Source organism: Leuciscus leuciscus (genome assembly GCF_965113295.1).
Source record: "Leuciscus leuciscus genome assembly, chromosome: 19".
NCBI lineage: Eukaryota > Metazoa > Chordata > Actinopteri > Cypriniformes > Leuciscidae > Leuciscus > Leuciscus leuciscus.
In genome coordinates, this window is record NC_138743.1 from 31,848,896 (window position 1) to 31,866,378 (window position 17,483).

Below are 17,483 nucleotides of genomic sequence, written 5' to 3' on the forward strand. Positions count from 1 at the left end.
TTTCACAGACAGGGCTTAGATTAAGCCAGGGTTAGCCCTAAGTTTTGTTGTATTATTTTCATGTTATCACTGTGAAGCTGCTTTGATACTATCTGTATTGTAAAAAGCGCTATATAAGGTGACTTGACTTGACTAGTTAAGTTAGGGCATTTTAGTAACTTTTATAAAAAAAACATTACTGGTGTGCATCTTGAGACAAAACAATGGCACTGACATATTTTAAGATATATCAGTGCAAGTTACTTTCAGTTAAAACAGCTCAAACATGCATTTTAGTCTGGGACTAGCTTAAGCCTTGTCTGTGAAACCGGGAGTAAAAGTCTAACAAATGAAATATTCTGGTTGCAAGATATATCTAGGGTAGAAAGCGGAGGTTATTGCTTTAAAACTGTGGACTTTTCGGAGCGAGTTTTGTGGGCGAGACCCTTGCACAGGAGACACTGGATCATGAGACAACAGCTCATATTTCAGTGTTGCCCTCACTGTTAGGTTCATGACAGAGCGGTAATCATCTCTATGCGCTTGAGATGGTCATTTTGAGGCATCATGGGTCTCTATAAAGATGTCTTAGGCCCTGATGAAAATCACTTCTAATTAACCGTCTTTAGGGTGAGGTCATTTTAAAATGCAGCTCAGACATACTGTAATAGAGTCCAGCTGACTCAAAAGATGGACAGAGTGCTTATCTCAAATCTGTTTTTATTTCCAGGATGATTGGTCTCCACCCTGGAATGGTGCGTTCATTTCCCTGGGCAAGGACATCCGCAAATGTGTGTGCAGAAGGCACTGAGACAGATAATCTAATCTGCCACCGAGTGCAAGGAGGGAGGTCTCCATCATAGGGTGTTGTTAAAGTTCTGCCATACTCTTGCTTTACAGTGTTTAAACCTGTATGGATGTAGTAAGCGACTGATATTAGAATTTATTAAAAGGATAGTTCACCCAAAAATGAAAATTCTGTCATCATTTACTCACCCTTAAGTTGCTCCAAACCTGTAAGAATTTCTTTCTTCCGCTTAACACAAGAGAGGATATTTTGAAGAATATGGGTAACCAAGCCCAAGTAAATGGTGCCTGTTAAAGGGATAGTTCACTTTGAAATTAAATTTTGGTATGTTTTAGCTTACCTCAAGGGTATCCAAGATGTAGGTGTCTTTTTTTCCGCAGTAGTTTCAATTTTGATATTTTTAGTTTTTACCTCTTGAACACAGCCACGTCCAAGTGATCTGAGGGCGCGGGGAATTGTTTTAATTTGGACTCTGTGCATGCTCTTTGAGGCGGTGACCATAGACCTGCATTATATGACTGACAGACAAGAACGGTTTGACCTAAAAATATCAAATTTGAAACTACTGCAGAAAAAAAGACACCTACATCTTGGATGCCCTTGAGGTAAGCTAAAACATACCAAAATGTAATTTCAAAGTGAACTATCCCTTTAATAGTTTGGTTACCGACATTCTTCAAAATATCTTCTTAAACGATGTAAGTGATGTGAGTAAATGACAGAATTTTCATTTTTGGGTGAACTATCCCTTTAACAGAAAACAATCCCACCTTCTCACTTCTCTGTTTGCTCAGGGGTCTTGAAAACAGACTCCGTCCACTCTTTTCCTCCCTCAGACCTCGTAATCTTCTGTCTGCTTATCATCCACAGACTGTCTCTCACATTCCTGAGATTTAGCACAACTATGGTGGATGTCGAAGAACTGCATGTTTCAGCGTACATGTGGCTCTTATCTGCGGCTGGAGGGAAGTGAACAAAGTGAGGAAATGGCTGGTTAGGATCAGTCTTCCTGCAATGCTATTGCTTCAAGTTGTTGAGGTTATAGTTTTGGTACTGTTTTTGGGACAGATGTGGCCCTGTATACACCTGGTCTGAACAGGTAATGTGATAATCTTAAGTGTTAATGGTGTAAGAATGGCTTCCTCCAGATCTAATTCACAGCATCTCAGTTTGAGCAAATTTAAGTTTCCCCTTACAAAGCCCTATTTAAGAAAAACCTGTTGTAATGGCTTTTAATGGGCTGTAATGATTTGCAGATCCGATAAACTCAGTAAGTGATGAACATTTTTTTCACTGGCTTTAAGCTCAGCCACAAAATCAGTCTTTTATTTCCATAAGACATTTTTCATGTTAAGTGTCTTACGTTTTATTTCTTCTGTCAGTTCCAAGAGCGCTTCCTTGTTCCTTCTTTTCTGTGTACCCTGAAAGAGTCAACAGTTTCAGAGTTGTTATACAGGTCTGGTTACATGTTTAGGTATTTAAAGATAGAAAATGATTTATTGTTTAAATTATGCACAACTAGTGTCACCAAATGGAATTGCACAAATAATGACAGTATTCAATCAGCTTTCCCTGCCATCAATGTTTTTATTGTTAACTAAAACGAAAACTTTGTTAATTGAAATAAATCTGAAATAAAATAAAGTATAAATATCAGATGAAAATTTTTAACTTAAACCTAAAATGTGAAATGTAGCCTTGGCAACTAACTGAAATAAATTAAATAAATATTTAAATAAATGTGTATTTATTTATTTTATTTAAAAAAATAAATTAAGTACAAACATTACTAAAACAAAATGTTTCATATATATATACACTAGTGCTGTCAAGTTAGCGCGTTAATAACGCGTTAACGCAAAATCATATTAACGGCACTAATTTTTTTAACGCGTGATTAACGCAGCGTGAATTTTCTGTTTGACCCGTGGCCCAATCCCTAGTTGGAGAAATGGAGATACACAGTGTTGACAACTTAGTGACATTGCAGACCCCTTTAGCGATTTTTTCCCTTCAAAAAAGCGCCCAAAGCTTATTTAGTTTCTGAGAATCGCCGGTCTCTCTCTCTCTCTCTCTCGCTGCAGAAAGGAGCAGCGCTTTAATTCAGTTAAACACAGATATTATGTTGCTTCTCTAATTTTACATGCAAGTATAGCCGAAATCACAGCACAGAAATTTTCTTTATCTTATGTGTATTTGATTTCATCAGACAACGGCTCGATTATCAGGATTTTTGTGCAGATTAACATCTTGGAAGGGAGAGCTGGTTATGTCTTAATGGGTCGCGTTTCAGTCACTATTTCATATTCATTCCGTTGTTTGACAACAGAAACAATAAAATATACCAATGAAAACAGTTTTATTGAGAATTTAGCTTAATTAATATGAGCACAGAGAGAGACAAACTAATGTAATAATAAATAATAAATGTACATTTAGCATTTTCAGAAGAGCTGCCCTGTCATGCAAAATCTAAACATGTTTGTGTTAGTAAATTGCTCAGTGCAAAGAAAGAGAAGTAATGGGAACCTGGTATTTCTTTGTTCTTTCTACATGTGTCTAATAGACATGAACAAGTTCTTTGAAAAACATCTATGACCTTTGAAACATGTCTCATGCTCTATGTTGACTATGGTTTCAATAATAAACATACATTTGCATAAAGCATCCATATTTATCCATGCCAATGTTGATTAGAGTATTACAAACTTGAAAAGTATTAATTTAAGGTACATTTAGAACAAATAAAAAATGTGCGATTAAATGCGATTAATCGCGAGTTAACTCGCGACAATCATGCGATTAATCGCGATTAAAAAAAAAATATCGATTGACAGCCCTAATATATACTAATATGAAAACGGAAAATATAAAAATAAAAGTAAATCAAAATTGTAATAAATACTATAATAGTATATAAATAATATTAAAAGAACACTACCAGCCATTAGTTGGGTAAACAAATAGTTCTACCCCAAACTCACGCCACTGGTTAGCCATTGTTTCAGTCTCAGGCTGGTTGGGATGCAACAAACAGAACAATCAATCAAACAGAATAATGTTTTGAGAGCACAGAGCCACAGTGTTTACAGATCTGGTGGGAATCAATCTATGAATATCTTACTTATAGTTGTTTATACTTATGAAATTAAATTTTATGGTGGTATCCCATTTGGTTTTAAATCATTTGTAAAACATACACGTATCTGAATTGCATTATGCTGCTAAGCATTTTGTGGCTTCAGTTTTCTAATCTGATAGCTGGCACATCAAGTGCTGCCATCAGCAGATTCATCCCGAGCAGAAGAGGTGCTCCAGCTCTGTATTTCAGCGGAGAGCAATGGACCTCCTCCAGCACCGGTGAAGTCAGGTCACCTAACGGTCCCTGATCCATTACAGTGAAAACTGCCTTTTCACTTCACCTTCTACATCTTCCAATTAACAAAAGCAAGACAAGGCATCCATTTCGACTACACAATGAACAATGTTCTAAGAAAAATATAGATAAGAGTCCATTTACCACTGCGTTTTTGGATTTTACAGCTAGAAAAATGAATGTGGTTGAAATCTGCAGTTTAAAGGGATAGTTCACCTAAAAATAAATATTCTGTAATTTACTCACCCTCATGTCATTCCAAACTCATAAGACTTTTGTTCATCTTTGGAAGGGAAAGGAAGATACTTTTAATGAAATCTGTGAGATTTCTGTCCCTCCATTGACAGTCTATGCAACTACCACTTTGATGCTTTTAAAAAGTCCATAAAGAGATCGTAAAACTAATCCATATGAATCGAGCAGTTTAGTTAAAAATTTCTGAAAAGACACGATCGCTTTATATGAACACCAGATTTAATGTTTTTATTAAAAACTTTAATTTATTTTATTCTCTTGGCTTTTATTCACATATAAACATTTATCAACAAACACATCAGTTATGGTAAAAGGAAGCTCAGGCACGCTTGCTTGACGTGCAAGAACCAATGGGCCATTACAGATTTGCGCAAAACATTTGCGATTTTTTCTAAATGTTGATAAAAAACTATTGCGAAATGACGGCGTTTCAATGAACAGATGTTATGTGACTAAAACATTTTTTCCTCTCGCGATAAGTAAAATAATTCCAAAAACCATGGCAACGGACGTTGGTAGGTTTATGTACTAATCCCAGCCACTGCACTAGTAATTATTATTATGAATCGAAGGAGATGTATGCGTGTTCTCCAAGCATTAATGGTAAGGAACGACCCTTATTATACTTGTGAGCGGCACATATGAGGAGTTTCTGGGTGTTTCTCCCTCATTTCTGCTTCGAGGTCTTGATTGTGGCATTTATTTGAGGTTTAGAATCCATTATTCTTGTAATTCTTCTGTCTTTTATGAATTTAAGAACTCTGCCTGGTATTCTGTCCAAACACACCGCATCATCCGTCCTTCGGATGAGACGTTAAACCGAGGTCCTGACTCTCTGTGGTCATTAAAAATCCCAGGATGTCCTTCGAAAAAGAGTAGGGGTGTAACCCCGGCATCCTGGCCAAATTTGCCCCTTGGCCTCTGTCCATCATGGCCTCCTAATCATCCTCATATACTGATTGGCTTCATCACTGTCTCCTCTCCACCAGTAAGCTGGTGTGTGGTGAGCGTTCTGGCGCAATATGGCTGCCGTCGCATCATCCAAGTGGAACCATCTCAGAAAAAGCGCTATATAAATGTAACAAATTATGAATTATTATTATTATTACGTCAGGTGCAATGCGCAAAATGCGCAAAAACTGTTTCCATTGCAGTTTTGCGAAATATTTCTTTTTCGAATTGCCTGAAAAACCACCTCATGCGAGCGTAAAAAACCTTTTTGCGATAAATGGAAGTTTTTGCGAAATTGACGTGTTTCCATTGGGCGTATTTTCAATTCGCAATTTCAATTTGCGCAATTTGAAGGGTAATGGAAACGCAGCTAATGAGATAAATTCTCGTGTTACGCAGCACGTTTGAGCTTCCACAAGAACCAATGAGGTTTGTTCTCGCACGTCAAGCAGGTTCAGTTGAGCTTCTCTTTATGTTTTCTCTTTATTTGTGGTAGTTGCAGAGAGGGTCAATGGAGGGACAGAAATCTCAAAGACTTCATTTATTTGTGTTCCGGATAGGAACGAAAGTCTTTCAGGTTTGGAAATGAAAAACTATAACCCTCTTACATTTCTCTTACAAGATGCCCACAACTGAATAACAACATTTTTGTTAGCCAGTGTGTTTACTTGAACTGCTTTCACTGTTATTTCTACAGATAGTAGACAGTTCTCAGGGCATGCAATACAAATGATCATTAGTAGTATCAATTTACCAGTGTATTATGGGTCACGTTTTGGAAAAAAGTCAGCATACTTCCCCTAATTATCTTAAATTATGGAATGCAAGCCTGCAGAAAATGTGCCAAAACAATTGACAACAACATGACCAGAGAACACTGAAAGGATTCAGACTCACTGTCTGTCAGTGTATTGTGCTTCGGAAGCTCTCGGTAGACAGCGTCGTGCTGTCCCTCAAGGATTCTGGTTATCATCCATCTCTGGAAGTTTACAGCTCATTGTGGTGTACCACAGGAATCAGCCTCTCATTTCCATCAGTGTCGAAATGAGGCCTGACAAGCCTGAACAGACGCATCTTTAAAGCTCTCCGAGTTTCCTCAGTGCATGCGTGTATTGAGTCTGAAACGCTCCGGTTAAAGGGATACTTCACCCAAAAACTAAAAACTCACCTTCATGTTGTTCCAAACTTATATGACTGATTTTCTTCTGTAAAACACAAAAGCAGAATTATACTGGTTGCTCTTTTCCATACAGTTAAAATGAATGGAGAATGAGGCTTTCAGGCTTCATAAAGGATACAAAAGCACTATAAAAGGTATGAATGCTCCACACAATTATATTATGTTATCGCAATTTAAGCCATTATTCACACCCACCTAGCATGTCTTTGCTGTACACGAGAGAAGTAGTCAATTTGTCAATGAATTGTACTTTTTAGTCAGCTCTTTTAAATGAATGGGTGATCAAATTCACAAAATGAATGAATCAGAATCATTTGTTCAATCAATTAAAAACTAAACATTAAACTTCACTGACTTTAATTGCGTGACTGCAGTAGAATTGGAATAGAGCTCAAATGTTGTATGCACTACTTTTTGATACTTTTATGGTACTTTTTGTCATTTTTGAAGCTTGAAAGTTTCAGGGTACGTTTACACAACAGTTTCATTATAAGTTTATACCACAACCAAATTTTCTTTTCGGGGGGGGGACTATCACTTTAAGTAGCCAATCTTGTAGCCAATTCTTTCATACTGTATAATGAAGTTGATGCCCATAGAGCTTGTCATGTTATTTGCAAGACAAACAGTTATGCACTAGCCTGTTATTGAGCGGGGAGGGTTTTCTTTTGTTTTGTTGAGTATGCAAAATAAGAATAACTCTTTGTAGCACTTAACAGTAATGCACTGTGCCAAAGACAACGCGCCCAACCCAGCATTTGAATATTTCACAGCATGCATGTTTCTTCGTATGCATATCCGTACGCGAATGCCCAGAGCAGTACAGCTGCACGATGACCCCCCAATAGTATTTTGCATGCGTGCGTGCAATCTGCCGATAGAGTGAGGCTGGCAGGCTGGCTGAAAGGGCAGATAGAGGATAACATGCAAACCGCCCAGGATTATTAGTGAGCTTCTATTGTTGAGCAACACGTTTACTAGGTAAATGTTTGAGCTTCTTTGCCTATAGCTGCATGGTGTGGTACAATTCTCATATTCAGGTGGTGAGAAAAACAGTCTCAATCACACGCAGCACTTCACACTCCAGTCCAGTAAGTGGTGGAAAACGGCATCACTTTATTGAATTTACCCAAGTGAATATTAATTCAATTATTTCCTTTTGCATTCTACAGAAGAGAATAGGTTACGTTTAGTTCTGAACACACCATGCAGATATTCCAAGTTGTGTTTACTTGCAAGGGGGTTATTTGCAATAATTTGTGCAGCATTTCTTTGACAACATGGTGTTATACGCCTTTTTTCGCATTTTAAGAGGAATTATCATTTTTAAATAAGAGTTTGGACCATTTAAAGGAACACTCCACCGTTTTTTGAAATAGGGCTTATTCACCTTCTTTCCTACATTTAGATAGGTGGGCAAATGCATTTTTGTCTCAGTGCATGCATTGTTTTAGTTTGACAGGGTTGGTGCTAGCTTAGCTTAGCATAATGAATGGAATCCTTTGTTGCCAGCTAGCATGTCCTGAGTAAAAGTGATATAAAAAAATAAAAAAACCCACCTAATTACTTCTTGTGGCCTGCGTATTCACAACGAGTACAAATAGCGATGCAGATTAACACGAGGCGATTTCCTATGCAGATTTTGACTTGGGACTATATTAGGGGGAAGCACAGGCGAAGCACTGCTACTTGGGCGCAGAGATACTGTATCACGCCCAAGTAGCAGTGCTTCGCCTGTGCTTCCCCCTAATATAGTCCTTAATATATAAGTCAATATCTGCCTAGGAAATCGCCTAGTGTTAATCTGCATCGCTATTTGTACTTGTTGTGAATACGCAGGCCACAAGAAGTAATTAGGTAGGGTTTTTTTTATTTATTTTTTTACTTTTATTCAGGACATGCTAGCTGGCAACAAAGGATTCCATTCATTATGCTAAGCTAAGCTCACGCCGACCCTGTCAAACTAAAACAATGCATGCACTGAGACAAAAATGCATTTGCCCACCTATCTAAATGTGGGAAAGAAGGTGAATAAGCCCTATTTCAAAAAACGGTGGAGTGTTCCTTTAAACTTAATTTTGGTTAATTTTTTCCAATTTTTCTTAGACGCAACTTTAAGGAGAAAACAAAATGCATTAATGTCCCTCCCTGCCTCTACCTCTTAAATGTGCTTCCATTAGTGTAAGTACTGCATAAATATGTCCTCCACTCTCATAAAAGTGCTTGGCTAGGTGCCTGCTCTTCACAGGCTGTGGATTTGCCTTACGTTGTGACAGTGTTATATTTTGTTATTCTGAGCCAAGCACACTTTTTCCTTGAGAGATGACATGAGGAAATCCATTGCTTGCCAAACTGCCCCATCGCTTTCACAGAGAAGTGATTGTCTCTTAGTGAAGGGCGGGACCAAATTCTCTTAAGAAAATGAATAAATGGCCTGGTAAAAAAAAGAAAGAAAGGACCCAAGGAAAAGACATCCGAACAGCCCCATTAGGAAATTTGCTGATAACTTACACAGTCAACAAAGTAGAAGAGAGGAAGATTCTGGCTGTTGCTGAAGAACTTTAAGCAGATGTGCTTGAATATTTCTCTGAAAATGGTGACAGAATAGGATTGGCTAATGAGTAGAAATGCTAATGAGTAGGAATGCAAATGACTAGAAATAAATCTGTTATCCTTGATTCAAAATTCATTCTTTGATAGTTTTAAATCATTTTGGGAATCATTTAAAAGTCATAAGGGAGTGTTGGAGTTAAAATGCTGACTATGTTAAATATGCTCACAGTATCATAACCATTATGGTGACTTTTTAAATTGCCAGCTATGATTTATTTAACAATTACCAACATTCTTTTAACTTATATACACATTTTCTGTATATGCTGCTTACAAAATGACGTACAATACAATAACATAATCACACTGCCATCCTTCTCGGAATACATTTTCCTCTTTTTCCATGAAGAAAGTTTGCAGCATACACATATGTAACTAGAACTGTAACTAGAACTGTCCAAAACCGCACTGTCCAGGCGTTCACTGTGGCAAACCAGAGTCTTCGCCTCAACATGTGGCTTTGATAAGTCTGTGGCTCCTGGAGTTTTGCAATCTAAACTGGAGTTTTGGGATCTGTGAGGAAAATCTGCATGGCCAATATTTTCCGTGAGAAACTAAGAATCAATGAACCGAGGTGAAAAATCTTTTCCAGTTTATAACTGGGCTTCACCATTCTCTTTAAAGTCATTAAATCTCCTCATGAAACCAAGACCAGCTGAGTTTGAAAGTACACAGTTACAGGAACAAGATACGCTGCACTTTCCAGTAACCAGCAACTTCGTCATTGACTTAAAAGGGATAGTGAAAACAACATTGGACAAAAACATTTTTCAAAATGTCTCCTTCACACAGTTCACACAGTTCTGGAGTGATATCAGATATATTTCATGTGCCTCAACCAGTTTTGAGTTGGGAAACTGTTAGGAAATTGTGGCTTGCTAAGCTATACAGTTAAAAGCTAGTTAGCTAAACTACAAGATAACAATTAAATCAAAGAATCCTGAAAAAAGTATGGTTCCCACAAACAATATTAGGCATCACAACTGTATCCCTTTATCTTTGATAATAATAAGAAATGTTTCTTGAGCATCAAATCAGCATATTAGAACGCTGGATTCTGGAGTAATGACTGCTGAAAATTCAGCTTTGCAATCACAGCAATGAATTACATCTTAAAAATATAATAAACAAAAAGCAGTTCTTTTAAATTGAAGAGTTCAGATGCTAAAGCCTTTAAGTGCCATCTGAAATTTTCTTCTAGAATGATCATTTTTATCAAGCTTGTATATTTAAATTCAGTAATTTCACTTAAATGACAATTAATAGGTCATTTTCATTGCCATTTAAGTGAAATTACTGAATTTAAATATACAAGCTTGATAAAAATGATCATTCTAGAAGAAAATTTCAGATGGCACTTAAAGGCTTTTGCATCTGAACTCAATATTTCACAATATTACTGTTTTTTTTTTTACTGTATTATTGTTTAAATAATGGCAGCTTTGGAGAGCATAAGAGGCTTATTTTAAAAACTCTTTTGAATGGTAGTGTGTCATTTATATAATTATAATGATGCGGCTAAACATTGTAGGTCACCTGACAGCCGAGAACGGTCAAGAAGTTTATTATATGCAGTACTCAGAAAGCACCGGAACTCAGACTCAAATTAGTGAACAGTTTCTTTTTGATACGTTTTATTTCTGAATTCACTGAAATGAATCAGACTTTTCCATTTATCAGCAAGAGTTTTTTTTAGTTTTTTTATTCTTTTGATCATAGCATTTGATTACTGACTCAGCTTGCTCAGCTACAAAGGGATACAACATAGTTGCTTGTTGGAAAAAGTAGGAACCAATCATTTTGAGCAACTGTCATCCATGCTACTGAAAATATAGTGCCAATATAGTCAGTTAGCATTGAAGAAACCACGCTCTGTACAAATATAGCTCCCTCGAGACCAAAAAGCTCTAATTCCAGCAAGAACAGCTCAGAGGTGTGAAGCCAGCATGATCTTTCCTCCGAGGGCTGAAGGTGACTGGTGTGTGTACAGAGGGACTGTGGGCGGAGGATCAAACAGGGCCGAGGGAAGGGTAGACACTGCAGCTGGGTGCCTGGGCTTCAGGCTTCAGGCCCCAGGCAACAGGAGCCCAGCTGGGAGAGGCTTTGGCTGGCTGGAGTAGAGAGTGCTGGCTGTCTCTGGGGCCTGTGCCCTGTTGCAGGTAGTTCAGCCATCTTGCCTGAGGAGCAGAGGGGGATGAAAGGCAGGCACACAGATGTCGCCCCTGCTGGGGACCGAAGGCCCAGCCAGGAAATGTCATGTTTAGCAGCTGGTATGAAGCCTCCCCTCGCTTTTGGCTCTTTCTCTCAACCCCCTTCACCCACACATTCATTCACTCGCAATCGCCACACACAGACGTCAACGCACAGTCGGTCAACACATATATAAACATGCTTATTTGAACTTCTGGTTACATTCCTAAAGATGTTCTCGCCTGAGCTGGTGTGGTCCCAGCAAAAGTGAAGTTTAGTGTGTAGGTCATGGAGGAGAAGCATGCAGAAGAGGCTCCTGATGGTGCGGGTGGCAGCTGCACGGGCCAGACTGCACTCTGTCTCACCCACAGGGCGGAAAAGAGAGGGAGTGAGAGAAACAGCATCTGTCTGACTTTCCCCACGGACACATCCCTTCTACCGCACTGGCCTGGACAGGCTAAAATGGTACAGTAAGAAGGTCACCTCTACCTCTTCCCCCCCCCGTTCTCTTCTCCAAACTGACCTGACCTGCTGCAGCCCCCATTAGCCATGGCCGTCTCAGCGCTGTTGCCTCACCGAGCAGCAAGTGTGACAGACAGGATGGATGGGAAAACTCCCTCAGGGTCATTGTTGAAATGGCTTTTCACCGTTTTTATTTTGATTTTGTAATAGTTTCAGTCTTTTTATGAAAATATCCTGTGAATATTTTTCATAATCATTCATTTTAGTTATTTTTACTGTGATTAACTTTTAAGTGAAAATGCTAAATGAAACCAACCATTCAATATTTGATTTTAAATGTATAAAACTGTCCTTGAAATAACACTGAGTACATTATTATAATAGAATTTTGTGAATGCTTTAGTTATTCACTCCGTGTTTTAGTGCGCTTACAGGAAGACCGTATTTACGGGGCTCACACATTCTGTCTTTAAGTGCACCTGGAAAATATTCGTTATTATACCGATGGTCTGTCTGAATCCTCGATTCTGATTGGCTGGAAGGTGTGCAATTATGCACAGGTAGTTCCAAGTCCCCCTATATTAATGCGCTGTTTTCTTTTAAGCGCACATAAACACACACAGAGTGGGAGATCATGCTGCGCACACACATAAACATTCAAGAGCACAGAAACTTATCAACGCTGGCCCATGACTTCTAGTAATAAAATAGCTTCGCTACTGAATCGCTACATTTTATTTCTCAGCAAAGAAAGGGTTACATCACTATTTTGAAGTAATTAAACTCACAACTAATTTGACTGGTCTTCATTCACTTGTGCAGCTCAATTCTAGAGTATGATTAGTTTAAAATTAAATTTTTTAATCAAAAGAAAAATGATACGATTAATTATTTTTTTAAACTCGGACTCATTTCTGTGAAGAATATATATCAGAACACATTTTCAATAACCACACACTGTACACCCCCCCTACACATTTATATTACACACAGGATGTTCGGGTCCACTGGACCCGGGGCTAATAAAAGTGTGGAAATTTTAGGTCCTATACCTTTACTCTGTTATTCTCCTGTCAGGGCCTGCTGTTATTGTGTGTGTGTGTTTGTGTTCATGTATATGGTTTATGAGGACACAAATGTGTATAATGACATGGGTATTACAATGTAAACATGTTTTATGAGGACATCTGTGTCCTCATAAACCAAACGGCTTAAAAAAAACATTTGAAATTCAAAAAATGGCAAAAGTTTTCTGTGATTGGTAGGTTTAGGGGTAGGGTTAGTGTAGGGGGATAGATTATACAGTTTGTACATTAGAAAAACCATTACGCCTATGGAGAGTCCCCGTAAACAACATATCCAAGTGAGTGAGTGTGAGTGTGTGTGTGTGTGTGTGTGTCTGCGCGCGTGCGTGTGAGAGAGAGATTGTGTGTAAGTGTGAGTGCAAGAGTGAGTTTTGTGTTTCTACCCCTGCCGTTCCCGCACAAGGTTCAATTCTTAAATGTGATCTAACAAAGGTAAAGAGAAAATATTAACCATATATGCTGTTTATATTGCTTGTAATTGGGATGAATTAAACATCTGTTGAGTATTTTAACATAAAATTGTTTGATAGTGTTGAATTAAAAGCCCAAAAATGCAGCGGGTCCACCAGACCCACAAACACTGGCTGAATAACAAAAATATGAACACCACAAGGGTTAAAAACACAAAAAACAACATTAGTGCATTACTACATCTTGCAGTGTTATTTTTCCTCAGTCCTTTCGTCAACAAAATGTTTTAATAAAAAAATTTTTTTTTCTATGTCATTATGGTTGATGAAAAAAATCTCAATTAACAAACATTACCATTAGTAATTCTGTTGGCGAGATTAACACTGCTCAGGGATTGTGTTTGTGGATGCACAACCGCATTCAGCAACCCAATAGAACAGTCACTCTCCCTGCAATCTCCCCAAAGTGCTGATGCAACTCCAGTAATGTCATACTTAATATATTAAAAGAGTTAATGGAGTAATGGTGAATAGCGGTTTTCAACAAGGACCGAGGGGCAATCTTGAGAGTAGTGTGGATCTAGAGCAGAGAGTGTCTGATATGTGAGGCTTGTTTCTCTGTACGTCTCCCCAGAGTACCCATCTGTTACTGCAGAGCCATGTCTGATTCAGAGAAGGACCAGCTGGGCATGAGAACTAACCCAACTCCCGCTAGTCTAGGCACACTTTAAAACACTTTCACATACACGCAGATGCATCTCGGACAGCTTTTACTAACGTAACGACCTTAAGAAAGATTGAGATCATTTTGCAGCAGATGATATAAAATAAAGTCCTTGGCTACAGCCGGAAATAATCAGAAAGGACCTCCAGATTTGGTTAACAAGCTTGATTACTAATAAAATGTGGAGGAAAGAAAATGCTGCTCTCACCAGAATTAGATGATCGCTGTTGCCCAGCTGGGGTGTATGGTTGGTACATGGCCTGTAGATAACCGTAGGTGCCTTTTCATTGGCTCCATTTTTGAAGAGAAACAAGATCTTGAATCTGATTCTGGCTGCAACAGTAAGCTCAAGGTGAGACCCCAAGAAAAAGTGTACAATTCACATATGCATCCGAAATTGAACTTGAGATTATAATTAATATTACCCAAAATGTAGAAAAGTTTGCCAAACTGGATTAAGTCATGGTCTGTTCACACCAAGAACAATAATTATAATGAAAACTTTAACTACAAAGTTTTAATAATCCTTCTGACTCTATGAGAAGAGTCGTCCACAACTATACAACACAGAGGAACAATATCACTGGTATCACTTTCAGATTGTTTTGTTTTTTTCCAGCTGATGAACAATTAAAAACATTGACAGCCAATCCGGATCCACATGACTCTGAAGAGCTCAGCAGGAGACATGACTGCAGCAGCGCACTTATAATAAAAAGAAAGGTAGGCTACTGTTAATGCTAATGCTTGAACGCTAATGCAAAAACAATATGTGGCATCAAGACCCAATTTTGTAACATGGTAGTATACCTTTTGTATTTCTATACACTCAAAAATGACAGACTTTCCCATCAGCAATATAAGAGTTTTAGTGTCCAAGAATTGGGATGCAGCCCTGCATTCTGGATCCAGGGATTGAACGAACATGCAGACAGTGAGAAGTGAATAACAACCTGCTAGTCATGAGATAACAAATCCTCAATACGTCAGATGGGATAAGGTTGCAGTAAAACTGGTAATACCGTGTCCTGGATGAAGCCGCAGGACTGGGCAGTTGTTGCAGTGTGATCAGTGAAGGTCAGTTGGTCATTAAAGACAGATCTCATGCTTTCTATGCACCAGGAGCTGATGACTGCGTGACCTTCAACAGAAACGGGAAGTAGATGTATTAATATTTTGAATTACATTTTAGTTTGTCATTTAAAATAAAAGTTTATTTCTATTTACCTTTATTTTTTATTTCAGCATTAGTTTGAATACATTTAGTAGTTACAACTTACACTTAAAAAAACATGGAAATGATAAATGTTGCCTAACTGAACTCCAGTAGTCAACATTTGAAGTGGATCAAAACCTTTAATCAAAATTATACATGAATTTTGAACAATACCAGTTCTTGTCATAGGGCAACTTTGATTCACTTTTTTGATCCACTTCAAATGTTGACTACTGTACCTGAAACAAGTTGCATCTAATATCAACATTTTATTTTATTACAGCTTTATTTCAATCAATGAATACAATGTTTAATATTTGTTTGCTTTACTGAATTTAGAGGATGCAACTTCCTTGTAGTTCAGTGACTGTGGATTAATACAAACAAATGCAAAACAAAATTTAGTCCTACCACAATGTCATCCTATTTCAAATAGATTAGTTCAGCTTGTTAAGAAAATAGCAAGATTTCTGTCAGTTAATACTTCAAGATTAACTTGTGTAACTTGTGGGACATGTGACGACAAAATAAAGTGCACGAATGAAATGCAAAACAAGCTGACTGAAAGTGGATTGAATGTCTGATTGAAAAACTTTATTTCATTACAGTAGCCTATATCCATCTATCTATCTGCTAATAGTGCATTTATTACATTACCTATGGAACATATACACAGTATTTAATCTGCAGGAAGCACAGAGACACTTTAGCAGTTGGTGAAGTGTGTGGTGGTTTGTCCTAGCAGCAGGCCTGTTTAGGCTTTTCAGGGCAGACTGCGGAGGTTGGTGAAGGCCACAGAGGATACAGGGACCATCGCGCCTGCTTGTCTCCATCTGTAGCTGAAGCTGGTAATTATAGTTGGGAGAGGCGCCCGCAGCTTGATGCCATCTGCCAGCGGGACGGCAGAGCCAGGCTGAAGCGGGCACAAAGGCCCAGTGAAGTTCCCTTAGCTGCGGCCGACAGGAGGACCAACACCTGCCAGCGGGCCGCTGGGCCTCATCTGCTCGGATGGGGCACGCGACGGAGGAAAGCGAGCTCTGGTCAGAGATTGTAAAAGCAGTGGGTCACATGCAGAAAACCAACACTAGCACGCTGTTTTGCATTATTATAAGTGTGTGCCGTGGCTCTAGACTGATAACTTCACAGGAAGAACCTGGTAAAAAAAAAACAAAAAAAACAATTGAGTCAATCACACCATCTTGTGGCTAAATTCATGTAGTGCAACTGAAAAAAGCCCAAGAAGCGTGATTGACTTGAAACTTATAAACTATAGCGTACCGAACACATGCTCACACAACTCTAATTTAACATCCAAGCGAATGTAGTGACAGGAAGACAGCTGTGCTCATGTCTCTCTCTTCCATTCGTGTTGGCACAGCGTTGCGCACCGCAGTCTGCTCTAGCGTGGCCATGCCCTTCCCCTGCTCTGCCCGTCCTGCGTGTCACCAGAGCTCGCGTGGACACAGATGGTGCGAGGGGAGCAGCGCATGAATATATGATGCTGGAGGGTGAAGTGTAGCGGGTCGAGGCAGATGCCCACTGGCCCCGCGAGAGCCCCTCTGCCCGGTCAGCCACGGCCCTTCGGCTTCCCACCAGATGCTGCAAAAGAACCCCAGCTAAACCTCTCACGCTTTTCAAAAGATGGACGTCCACATGTTTAATAGAATGTTTGGAAAATGTAGGTTAAAATTTGCAATCATTTGAGAAGTGGCAACATAAAAGGGCTTTTCACACTGCGTTAACCCTGGATAAAGGAACGTTTCTCTTGTAATTTAGAAGCGGGGTTAGCACCGCTTTTTTATTATTATCCGGGAGCGGCATTTACCACAGCGTTTGCGGTGTTTCCCTCTGCATTATTGGTGCCAAACTTGTTCAGTGTGAAAGATGCAGTGTTAGAATGTTATGACTAGAAGCTTAGCAAACGACAGCAGCTGTGATCCTCATATTCACATGCAAAGTGCCTTGGATAGGGCGGGACATATCGAACAGCTCCTCCCCTTTTTTAAAATAGCCAATAGAGTTTAGTTAAATCACAGCTCGCCCAGAGCCGTTGAGCTTGGTAAAGCTGCAGTTTCCTCCTAATCTCCTCCATATCGCTTTGAAATATAGCATTTTGTGTAGAATTCAAATGGGTCAGTACATTTTTTACATTTTCTGGTCTGTTCTATCGTGTCTCTGGACCGGAGCTGCTGTAGTTTGTGTGACACTAACGTGAAACCAGACTTGATTCACAA